Below are 13,283 nucleotides of genomic sequence, written 5' to 3'. Positions count from 1 at the left end.
GATACTAGTAAGTATATGGTAGGCTAAATCCAATGGTCTTAATCGCCCCTTTTATCATCGCCCCCACAAAAAACTAGTAAAAGAATTTATGAGGGCATTATGTACTTCAGCATTTTAAAACAGATAAAACTGAAAGAAGAAGAAGAAGAGGAGGAGGAGGAGGAGGAGGAGGAGGAAGAAAATCAGCAAAAACATGTTTCCCAACCTTACACATATTTATGTGTGACAGAACTGACTTTTAACTTTTTTTGACATCACAGAAACTATAACCGCTGAATTTAGTTTGACAGTTGATTTTCCCCAGGCATTCCACTTTTGCTTTCATCATATAGCATAAAGAAATGACAGTATAAATAAACCACAGCATTCAGCAACAAGTAAATGAAAAAAAAAACTTGTGATAAAAATTTAAACAGAAACTGTCAAACAATTATTTGCAGTTATATTTTTCTCAGTTTGACATGAACTGAAGTGTAAAAATATTTTTTTCCCATTAATTTTGACTTCACGTTTGCCATGACGACAGTTCTGATTTTGAAATCTAAATGAATATGGCTCCTTTGTTTTCAACTTTAAATCTCTTAGATGAGAGAGTGATAGAGATAGAGAGAGATAGACAGAGGTAGAGATAGAGAGATGATGCAGATAGAGATAGAGACAGAGACAGAGATAGGGAAATGGTAAAGGTAGAGGGAGACCTTTCCCTGCAAAAGGATCTTTGACAACTCACATAAATGACTGACATTACATGGCTCTACATTTTATTATTTTAGTGAAGAAGATAATTCTGGAAAATACAAATTTTGGAAATGATTTTTGACGTTGTGGAATTCTATCTTTTCACTTTAATGCAAACAGTGAAGGAAAAGTGAATTGGAATAAAAAAAATGATTTCTCTAAGACTGTGAAGATGTTAAAACTAGTATTACATTAATATCAGAGAATTCCTAGCAGTCCATGTCAAATAACACATATCATTTGCACGTATTTTACCAAGCAATGGAAAAATGGAGGTGCTTAGATCAATTTATTGGTCAATTAATTGTTATTCAATTATTAAATAGTGAAAACAAATCAATTTGCATTAAAATTATCTTTACAGATTTTACATATAGCTGATGTCAATGTTAGAAATATCTTTAAGGCCGGGCGCGGTGGCTCAAGCCTGTAATCCCAGCACTTTGGGAGGCCGAGACGGGCGGATCACAAGGTCAGGAGATCGAGACCATCCTGGCTAACACGGTGAAACCCCATCTCTACTAAAAAAAATACAAAAAACTAGCCGGGCGAGGTGGCGGGCGCCTGTAGTCCCAGCTACTCGGGAGGCTGAGGCAGGAGAATGGCGGGAACCCGGGAGGCGGAGCTTGCAGTGAGCTGAGATCCGGCCACAGCACTCCAGCCTGGGTGACAGAGCAAGACTCCGTCTCAAAAAAAAAAAAAAAAAAGAAATATCTTTAAATGTTAAACATCTCAAACATCTATAAATGACCAATGTAATTTAGGATGAATAAATATAACACTTTTCATTATAGAAATACTAACACTTATTTACCTAGAGAACACACAGACAATAATTAATGAATATATTAACATATAAATTAACATCAAAATGCTTTTAGCAATATTTCTTTTAAAAATCATTATTAGAATTCTTTAAAATTTAAATAATTGTTGTTAGAAATCAGATGATTTTCTTTTCCTTACTCTACAATCTACTGTAAGGTAAATATTAAATATTAATGAAAAGACATAGAGACTATAAATAGAAAGAGTGGTTAAAATTACAAGTGTTTTAAACTCTCTATGATGTGCAATTTATATTGTGTAGTTCTTTATCTAAATATTATTTTATGCTAACATTTCATATAATTTGATTTTGAACACCAAACCAGTAAATTATGCTATATTTGGTAAAATCCTCAATTTTTCTATGTTAAACATATACTTTCATAATTCTGATCAATTTTCTTCTGAAAGTCAAGTACAATATGTAAGGTGATAGTGAATTTATGAATGTTACTCAAGTTTAGTTATTATTGGGCTATATCAAGATTTTACTTTACGTTAAGCACCAAACTTACACATTTTCAAACCTTCTCGTATGTCTAATCTAACCTTGATCTTTCTATAAATGTTCTTGTGGTTTAATCACTGATAAGAAAACTGATCCGACAAGAACATCTGGAAATTTCCAACAGTATATATTTAAAGGGAATTTAAGTTACACAAATTTAAACTTTTTGATCTCATGAAGTATTTTGAAAATAAATTGGGGGAAACTGCCTTTCTCCTTGACATTTTCTCTCTGTATTTGCTTTACATTTTGTTGTACCTCTTTGTTTCCCTTTTTCATTTTCCTATCCACCTTCTTTTAATTTTCATGCACAATCTTTAAGTTCTCTCTAAAAATCAGAAAGAAAAAATCTGCCAAATCACAGAACTGTGTTATCTTATTTAATTATTTCTTTAGTATTTCTTAGGTAGGAGCAACATTGAAGGAATGGAGTCAGCAATAGTTTGCTGTTAAATGGAGTCAGCAATTTTACTGCTGTTAAAAACTCTACATTTTAAAATAACTTAGAGTATAATTAGATTGTTTTTAACTCAAAGGATAAATACTTGAAGGGATGTATACTTCATGCTCCATGATGTGCTTATTTCACATTGAATACCTGTATCAAAACATATCATGTACCTCATAAATATATACACCTACTATATACCCACAAATATTAAAAATTTAAAAATCTCATTATTCAACATAAATTTGAACTTACTCTAGTTGTTTCTATAGCTGCAATATTTTGGGAGCGATACTGAAAACTCATATTTCCAATTGTTAAGAACATTGTTAGTGCTATTAGTTTCTGGCACTCTCCAATAATCGTTTCTCTGCTTTATGCCAAATACAGAACTGTCGATGGCAGAATATTGCTTTATATGCATACATGAATGTATGCATATACACCACAAGACAGGTGACATTAATAATGAAAAATCTTACATATCAATGAGTCCATTAGAAACATTAAATTTGTTGCCTTTTATTTTAAAAATACTTTATAAGATTTGAAACAATGTATTATTGGACAGAGGGCTGAAGGTTAGACAGGGCAAAGTCATAATGACCAAAAGATTGTGGGACAGTTTTTCTCAAAACTTTCATATTTATAGACAAACACATTTCATTTATTTAAACAATATCTATAATTAATCATTCTTCCTATTTCAGAGCCAACATGCTTAAGGTCCTAATAATTGCTTATATAGACTTACATACATTTACATGAACTGATCTCTCTTGTTTTAAATACCTACTTTTTAAGTGTGTCAAGAATTCTGCCTTATGTATAGATGAAGTATGTGAATCACAAGTTCAATGACAATGACTATTTGTTAAACCGCACGTAGAAAACATGTACCAATAAGACTATGGAGACACTGTAAAAAGAATTATTTTCCTGAAAAATAATGATGTTTTCAAAAAGATCAAGGAAAACACATAGTAAGAAAACACTATGCATGGATTTCAAAATTTTTTTGTACCAAAACTAAACTCATATCAGCTTCTTATACCATGTCAGAATAGGATCTAGTTTGAGGCACTAAGAGGAATCAGACATCAGTTCGAAAAGAACCCCTAGCAGAGCAACATGAATTCTGCTAAAATTGAAGCAAGAGCAAACATCAAATTTATAGTGAAGCTTGAGTGGAATAATGGTAATATCACTGATGTTTTAGGAAAGGTTTATGGGAACCATGTTCCAAAGAAATAAGCAGATTACAAATGTATAACTCATTTTAATAAGGGATGAGACAATGCTAAAGACAAAGTCCCATAGGGACAGACCATCCACCTTAATTTGCAAAGAAAAAAAAATCATCTTGTTTGGACATCACTAAGGATGACTGACAATTAACAGCAGAAACAATAGACCAGAGACACCACAGAAATCTTAATTGGTCCAGCTTACACAATTCCAAATGAACAACTAAAATTGAGCAAACTTTTCACTCAGTAAGTGCTAAAACTGTGGTGCCCAGATCAGCTGCAGAGCTTTCAATGGAAATTTTTAACAAGTGGGATCAAGATCCTGAAGCATTTCTTTGAAGAATTACAACAGGAGATGAAACAAGATTTTACCAGTACAATCATGAAGACAAAGCAATAGCTAACAAGAGGTGGAAGTGGTTCAGTCCAAGCAAAAGTGTACCAGTCAAGAGTAAAGGTCATGGCAACAGTTTTGGGGAATGCTCAATGCATTTTGCTTTTGACTTTCTGGAAGGCCAATAAATGAAAACATTTGCTTACTATGAAAGTGTTTTGAGAAAGTTAGGAAAAGCTTTAAGAGAAAAATGCTCAAGACACCATCACCAGAGAATCCTAAACCACGACCATGCTCCTGCTCACTCCTCTCATCCAAGAAATGCAGTTTTCTGAGAGTTTCCACGGGAAATCATTAGCCATCTACCATATAGTCCTGATTTGGCTCCTTTTGACGTTTTTTAAATTTTCTAGTCTTAAAAAATCTGTAAAGGACACCCATTTTTTTTTCAGTTAATAATATTAAAGAACAGAATTTACATGGTTAAATTTTGAGGAACCTCAGTTTTTTAGAAATAGACTCAATGACTGGGATCATACCCTGCAAAAGTGTCTTTGTGGCAGGCCAGGTCTCACTAACGCAGGCCTCCGTAACAACTCCTTCAGTACCCACTGAGTGGTTAAGTTAAATATTAAAAGCTGATAGACCCAGTGCCCTTATACAAAGGCTGGAATGTAACAAAAGCCCACCAAGAGTTTTGCCTTGGCCTTTCCTAGGCCTTAAAGTATGACAAAATAACAAAGGAATTCTTAACAGGACCCAGTTAGGATTAAGCAGGGTTCACTGGGAGTCTGAAGAAACCCCCCAGGCCTCCACAAACACATCCGCTGGAGGTCTGAAGGAACTCCCAAACCTTTGTGATTTAGCAGGAGACAAGACAAGGGTAATCACCCCAGCATCTGGATCCATTTAGATTAAGTAAATTAAGTAAATTTACTGAGGCTCCAGAGGAAGGTCTTCAAGACTCAGACCATTTTCCATAGATTAAAAGAAGTGAATCACTTATGTATTTAGATGAATGCACACTTACATGTAGACATATAGCTTAGAAGGTATATAAGCTCTGGAAAACTGTAATTTTGAGTTGCTCTTGCGATGATATCCAGGCCTTCTCCTTGTAACCGGCTGCAGTAAATAAAAACTCTTCCTCCCCAGTTCATCTGCATCTCATTATTGGGCTGCAAAAAGTAGCAGCCCGACCTGTTTGGTTTGGGAACATCTTGACCTTGATGGAATTTAGATTGAGAAATAAAGTTTTGGTTTTTTTTATTTTTATCTTTTAAATCCATCTTTCCACAAGCTTTCTGAGGACCCTCATAAAATAATATATATTTTTATAACATATTATAAAACATGTATAAATATAAATTCACAAATATAAATGTCTCCCTATATATAACAATGTCTAAGTTACATCTAAGTACTATACACGCACAGAAACACACACACACACACACAATAATATGAAGGAAAAGATATAAACTTTTATTATAATTTCAACATTTTGGCTACTCACATTATACCACTTCCACTTTTTATCATAGAAAATGAATATATTTCTCTTGTAATATGTTATTCTATATAAAACTAAATCCATCTTGACATTTTTATACAAAAACCTTTCGGGTATTTATGGGATGTGCTGATCTCATTATGTCTGGGGCAGCTGCCACTGAACAGCAGCAAATGTATATGGAGCCCTGACTGCTAAGCAGGGAATTCTGCCAGTCTAAATGTACTGTACCTGATGTCCATAAGCCACCATCTGGACAGCAAGGGCATGTCTCCATATTCTTAATATTGCAGACATTAATAGCCTTGTGAACTATAAAATTACTAGGCAGCAGAAAAAAATAGCCCGTGGGAATAGGGGCAGGTGGCAACCATTTCCACCAAAGCGTGCTTATGGAATAAGTCTCTATGTTCAAATAAATTCTGAATCTGAGCCAAGAACTGCGTCTTCCTTTCGCCAGCTAACCACTCACTTTTCAGTCTCCTCACCTGCTTCATTCCCCCTGGGAGCTATATATGCAGTACTCACCAGCTGCCCAGTTGGAGATGGTTCTATTGTGACACAAAGAAAAGCTGGACTCAGAAAGCAGTAAATATGAACAACCAGGTAAGTCACTGTCGATGTAAACAGGGGCTTCTTCACTATGCGTTTATCTTTTACACTCTTCTAGAAATTAATAAAGGGATAAAATGAATGTGAGCAAGAATTCTTTATGACAGAACTGATTTTTTCAAGAGCTTTGTCGTACACATTAAAAAAATAAACTGAAGGATAATTAAAATAATATAATTAACCTCTACATAGAGTAAACATTCATTAACTATATATACTTGGTAAATACAAAGACTAACATTGATCAGTTTTTTTAAAGAGTGTTCGTGTCTCTTCCAGCTGCTCGATGTTTATTCCTTTGTCTCGTTTTCTCTTCCATTTTTAAAAGATTGCTTCAAGACCACAAACTTCCTTCTCAGCAGCTCTCTATGTTCTGTGCTCTTGCTATGTCAAATGTCATTCGTGGATTAGCAGCAACAGCATCTACTACAAACTGTTTAGAAAATGCAAAATCTCTGGCCCAACCCTAGACCTACTAAATCAAAACCTGTATTTTAAACAAGATGCCCATGTGATTCCTATGCATGTGAAGTGTTGATTAGTACTGTTCTGTTGCAGTGATTCTCAAGACTAGGTTCATGGTAGAATCACCTGAGGAATTTAAAAACTGTTAATGCCTTGGGCTCGCTGGCAGACTCTGAATTTTTGTCTAGGAAAGTGCCTCAAAGTCAGTATTTTTTTCAAAAGCCTCTCAGGTGGTTCTAACTCACATTTAAGAAGCAAAGTTACCAATGTATCCCTAAAATGTATTTTGAAAAGCTTAAATGTAAACATATATTAGGAAATCTAGTTCATACAGAATTGTGAAAGCAATGTCTGTACCTGGAGTATAATTAGAATAAGGAATTGATATTGGTGGAAGAAAATAGCTTTTGTAAATTACAGAAATGTTGTATAAAAAGATAGTTTTTAGTCACTACAAATAGTGATACATATTAAAAATCAACTATAAGACTTGAATTCTGAGATATTCATATTACTGAATTGATAATACTTTTATATCTTGTTAAAAGCTGTAAAAATAAATACATTTCTTAAAAAAAACTTATAAGATGGCAAGGATTTCTTAAACAATCTTTAGTAAAACATTCTAACAGAAAAGTAAAATATTGTTATGTTTTCTCACTTACTGGTTACCATGTGAAACTACTGAATTTGGGCTTAAAAAAAATGACATCGCTCAGCATAACATCCTCTAGATTCATTCATGTGCATTATGCTCAGTGAAATAAGCCAGACACAGAAAGACAAATACTACATGATCTCACTTATATGTGGAATCTAAAGTAGTCAAACACAGCATAGAATGGAATGGCAGTTGCCAGAAGCAGGAACCAGGGGGAAATGAGACGATGTTGGTCAGATGGTACAAAGTTCCAGTTATGCAAGTTGAATGAGTTCTGCAGAGCTAATGTATGACATGAAGACCATGATTACCAATGATGTCTTCTAAACTTGAAATTTGATAAGACACTGGCTCTTAAGTATTTTCACCACAGCAACTAAAGAAAGGAAGAGAGAAATAGAAAGAAAATGGCAGCTATGTGAGGTGATGGGTATTGTTAATTTGCTTGATTGTGCTGATCATTTCAAAATTTGTATATATATCAAAATATTAAGTTGCACACTTTAAGAATATACAGTTTCTATTTGTTAATTTTACCTCAATAATGCTGGAGAAATTTAAAAATAGATTTTAAAAGTTAGATCACTCACTCTGCTAAGAAATAGAAAAATATATTAAAAGTAGAATTGATTTCAATGAAATTCTACAATTTCATTGAACTCCATTCTAAACAAATAAGAATAATATAATCACTTAAATCTTAAAAGAATAATGTACAGAAATTAGATATTGCCAAGACAAAATGCAAAATGGTGTAATGGTGTGAAATGATCATTTCAATCATTTTATCTTGTAAATTCCTAGGTACTTTTACAGAAAATATGAGATAATTACTGAAATGCATTAGTTTAAATTCTTACAAAGCAGAAAGTACAGATGGTCTCCAAATTATCACGGTTTGATTTATAATTGTTTCACATTACAATGGTGAAAGTGATATGCATTCAGTAGAAACTGTACTTTAAATTTTAAATTTTGATCTTTTCCAAGGCTAGCGATATGTGATATGATATTCTGTCACGATGGTGGGAGGAAACAGCAGCAAGGATCCCAGTTAAACATTCAATCGGGAGGGTAAACAACCAATACTCTACAGTGTACTGTGTGCCGACATGTTTTTGATATTGTGTTTTGAGTTTGTATATTATATCACGTCTACAAGTGTTCTTTTGTGTTTTCTGCTTCTGGTGAAAAGAAAAGGAAGGCAATTAATCTTGATATAAATCTCAACATAATTGCCCAGCATGAAGGCGACAAACTAGTAATGGCCATCACATAAGTTAGGACTTTTACAATCCACAGTCTTGACTATATTGTCCTTTGAATACATAGAATTGACAATATTTTCAATTTAAAATGTGTTTATCAGGATGTAATCCTGACATAAGTTGGAAAACATCTGTATTTGTCAGAGATGGCACTATTGATATCAAAATTGTCATTTTTTGAATAATTCCTAAAGCAGTACAAAGACAATAGGAAGAACACGATGTTAGCATAAATATGACTGGAAACATTTATGTATTTTTAAAGGAAATGTAAAAACAGATATTAGTCTCCAAAAAAAGTTTATTGTATAGAGGTAGTGTTAACAGAAGAACATTTAAAAAGTTAAAATGAAATTGCAAAATAAAATTCCATATATCATTTTGGGTTTAAGTAATAAACTATTATTCCAGGAACACAGAGAAAGTGACCTTTTATGCCAAGTATTCCATTTAAATCTACATCATAACACCTTTCACATTTTTTTGAACTCACAATCTTATTAATTGGTATTTTATGATGAGAAATAATAATTATCAAAATGTTATATAGATGCAATTAGGCACAAAATAGGTAACTTATTTCTATAGCCTTCTAATGTAGATATGATTATATTTTTAATGCTGTGAATTTTTATATAGTACACATAAAATGTGTTTAAGCTATAAAGAATTTTTGTCAAGAAACAGGTTTCTTGCTGTGTAATTTGCTAAATAAATATATTTTCTTTATTAAATATTCAGTCTTTAACAGCACATTGTTTTCTTGAAAACCTCAGCTTTTGGCAATTACTAATATAGTAATGAGTAGAAAATGAGAAAACAATGTAAATGAAGATAATGCTTGGAAGAGCCAACTTTTAGCAAATTGGTAATAAAGCTTTCTTAAGGCACTAAATCTATCTTGAGATTAATTCAACTCACTTGAAAATATTGTGTTGCTTATTGAGAAAATATCCTTCCCAGGCATTACAGCTGCTTAGAACACAATTCTGTTCAATTAGAAGAAATACAACAAAATTATCATCAAACAAAATGATAGATATAAAGTATTTGTTCATGCACTTAAACTAATTTTTGTAAAAGTACTATGTGTCAACAAGTACTGCCTTAGGAGCTTGATAAATAAGAACACAATAAGGCATAAATCCTGAAGAGTTAACATTCTCCCAGAGAATTCAAAAAACTGCAAAACAAATAAGCTAATTTTAGAAAATAAGTGCTACAAAGAAATTAAGATTTATGACGGTGCTAAATGCTACCTATGCACTTTCAAAGATTGATTGATAGTGTATCATTGAGTGTTTGATAAAGATTTTTGTTGATTCCAGTGTGTTTGTTGATTCCAGATTATTACAAATAAATTTGTTAATATTTGTGCTTATATGTTTCTGGGAATATGCTAAAAAACTAGGAGTGGATGGCTGAGTCATAACATAAACATTTGAGGAATCAAATGGTGGAGTCATATGATTAACATTTGAGGAATCAAAAAAACATTGTCCAAAGTAGCACTATTTTTTATTCTCAACAACAATGTATGAACATTCCAGTTGCTCCACATCTTCACCATCATTTGATATTTCTTGTATTTCAAATTTTAGCCATTGCTGGAAAGGATGTGAAAAAAAGGAATCCTTACATACTGTTGTTGATGGGAAGGTAAATTAATACAGCCATTATAAAGTAATATGGAGATTCCTCAAATAATTTAAAAAAGAACTATCATGTGATTGAGAAATCCCACTAGTGAGTATATATCTAAAAGAAGTGAAATCAGTATGTTTGAAGATATAGCTTCATTCTCCTGTTTATTATAGCACTGTTCAAAACAGGCAAGATATGGAATCAACTTGTGTCTATCAACATATGAATGGATAAAGAAAATGTGTTATATATACACAATGGAATACTATTCAGTCACAAAAAATAATGAAATCCTATCACTTGCAATAACATGGATGAAACTGGAGGACATTATGTTAAGTGAAATAAGCCAGAAACAGAAAGAAAAATACCTCATGATCTCACTTGTGGTTACTGGAGCCAGGGGAGGGGGAAGGAAAGACAGAATGAGGAGAAGTTGGCTAAAGCATATAAAGTTATAGGTAGAAGAAAATATAAATTACGTTGTTGTATTGCACAACAGGGTAACTATAGTTAACAATGATATATTTTATATTTCAAAATAGCTAGAAGAATGTCCTCACTACAAAGAAATTATAAATGTTGGAAGGTGATGGATTTGCTAATTACCATTATTTGATCATTACACAGTATACACACATATTGAAACATCACACCATACGCCACAAATATGTGCAACTATTTGTGTCAATAAAAAATGAAATAAAAATAAAATTAAAAATTAGGCATTCTAATTGATTGGTACTAATATCTCATGGTGGATTTAATTCATAAATTCATATTTTCTTGATGATTAATGAATAAGATTGAAAACATTTTTGTTTATTGACCATTTGTATGTCTTTTCTTTTGTGGAGTGGGTAGTAGTGATTATTTCTTACTAATGGATTACAAGATTGATTCATAAATCCTGAAGATAAGGCTTTGATCAAACATATGCACTATGAATTTTTTCTGCCATTTTGATTCTTCACTTTTTATTTTCTGAATATTATAATTTTTTAGGGAACAAAAGTTTTACATTTTCATTAACTCTAATGTATCAGTATTTTATTTAATGGCTTATCCTTTTTGTGCCCCATCCAAGAAAGGCTGCCCAAATTTGATTCTACATGCTGTAAGAGTTTTTATAGTCTCAACTTTTATGAGTTTACCTATGATTCATTTGAGTTAATTTTTGGGTGTGGTATGAGGTAGGCATTCATGCTCTGTATTTCCATAATGATATCAATTTCCAGCACTATTTGTTTAAAAGACATTGTTGTACCCATTTAATTGTCCTGGCATTTTCTTTGAAAATCAGTTTTGTAAGTGTCTTTCCTAAGTCTTAATGATTGTTTCTACATTGAACATATTGTCAAATCAATACTGATTTTATATATTGTTTCTATTAATCAATATCAAAGAGTCTTTTTTTAACTTTTATTTTAGGTTCAGGAGTACATGTGGAGATTTGTTATATAAGTAAACTGTGTGTCATGGAGGTTTGGTGTACAGATTTATTTTGCCATCCAGGTAATAAGCATAGAAACTGATTGATATTTTCTCTGATACTCTCCCTCTTCCGACTCTCCACCCTCAACTACACCTCAGTGTCTCTGGTTCTCTTCTTAGTGTCTATGTGTTCTCATTGTTTAGCTCCAACTTATAAGTGCAGTATTGGTTTTCTGTTTTTGAATTAATTTGCTTAGGGTAATGGCTGCCAACTCCATCCATGTTTCTGCAAAAGACATAATCTTGTTCTTTTTTATGGCTGCATAGTATTCCATGGTGAAAATATACCACCCTCATTCTCTCTCTTGCCCTCTGAAAAGGTGCCTTCTACTATGACTGTAAGTTTCCTGAGGCCTTTTCAGCCATGCTGAACTGTGAGTCAATTAACCCTCCTATCTTTATGAATTACCCAGTCTCAGGTATTTCTTCATAGGTGTGTGAGAATGGCCTAATACAAACATGCACAGTCATTCAGGCATGTTAGAGTATCAAAACATTGTCTTTATCCTGCAGAGCCAACCCAAGGTGATTACTGATAAGTTATCTCTATAGTTATAATTAATTATAACGTATATTACAAATATTATCTTTATTTCAGTTTTATTTTGGCATCATTTTATTTTAGTGTTAGATAAAATTTTACAAAATACTTCATAGGTTTACTTAAATACTTTAAAACTTCAACTTTGAATTTTTTCACCAAGTTTCTTTTTAAGGTAACTATACATTACTGTCATTTGTATTATGTTATTAGAATTATTATGTATCAGATATTATTCTTTGAAAGAAAAACATCAACCTTTCCAAATGTTGAACAGCAGAGGACTGTTGTACATCTCTGAAGAAAAGAGAAGGTCATTATAATAGAGAAAGATACAGAATGGAACAAAGAGACACCAATATTGAAAACTTTCTATTGCATTTTGTGAAAAAGCCCAGGTCTATTTATGCACTATGTTTAAGGTCTAAAAACGATTTTAGAGGAAGAAAGAACAAAAATCTGAAGACTTCTTTATGATAGAAGGTTTTGGTGTCATATGTGGACTGTGGAGCCTGCTTTACAGCACAAGAGAAAAGACTTTGGGCTTTGGGCATTTAAGACAGACTCCTTCCCCATCCCCCCCGCCCCCCAACCCCAATTTAACCAGTATTGCAGTGTTCTGGAAAGTTATCTCCTTAGGATGTTTCACATATTTACTTTATATTCAACTTTATTAATTAAATATCTTGGATTCTTATGAGTGCATATGTGTTAGGCCATTCTTACATGCTATAAAAAATATCTGAGACTGGGTAGTTTATAACAAAAAGAGATTGACTCACTATTCTACAGGCTGTACAGGGAGGATGGTACTGGCATCTGCTCAGCTTCTGGGGAGGCCTCAGGGGGAAGTCCAAAAAGGATCAGGATAGTCACACGGCAAGAGTAGGAGCAAGAAGTAGAATCGGGCAAAAGTGATGCCTAAACAACCAGATCTCACGACAGCTCATTCACTGTCTCAAGGACAACATGAAATGGT

General features: G+C 32.8%; 1 long non-coding RNA gene across 1 annotated transcript in view; it reads left to right on the top strand.

The window, feature by feature from the left end:
• The first annotated feature begins 6,160 nt into the window (after positions 1–6,160).
• LOC135971663 (uncharacterized) overlaps positions 6,161–13,283 on the top strand; it is a 45,134-nt gene continuing 38,011 nt past the window's right edge. The window contains exon 1 of the long non-coding RNA XR_010587913.2: positions 6,161–6,225. This is a non-coding gene — a long non-coding RNA (uncharacterized lncRNA). The remainder of the gene's footprint in view (positions 6,226–13,283) is intronic.

The sequence above is a fragment of the Macaca fascicularis genome, chromosome 7, assembly GCF_037993035.2.
Source record: "Macaca fascicularis isolate 582-1 chromosome 7, T2T-MFA8v1.1".
Lineage (NCBI taxonomy): Eukaryota > Metazoa > Chordata > Mammalia > Primates > Cercopithecidae > Macaca > Macaca fascicularis.
This window is presented reverse-complemented; position numbering and strand designations above follow the sequence as displayed.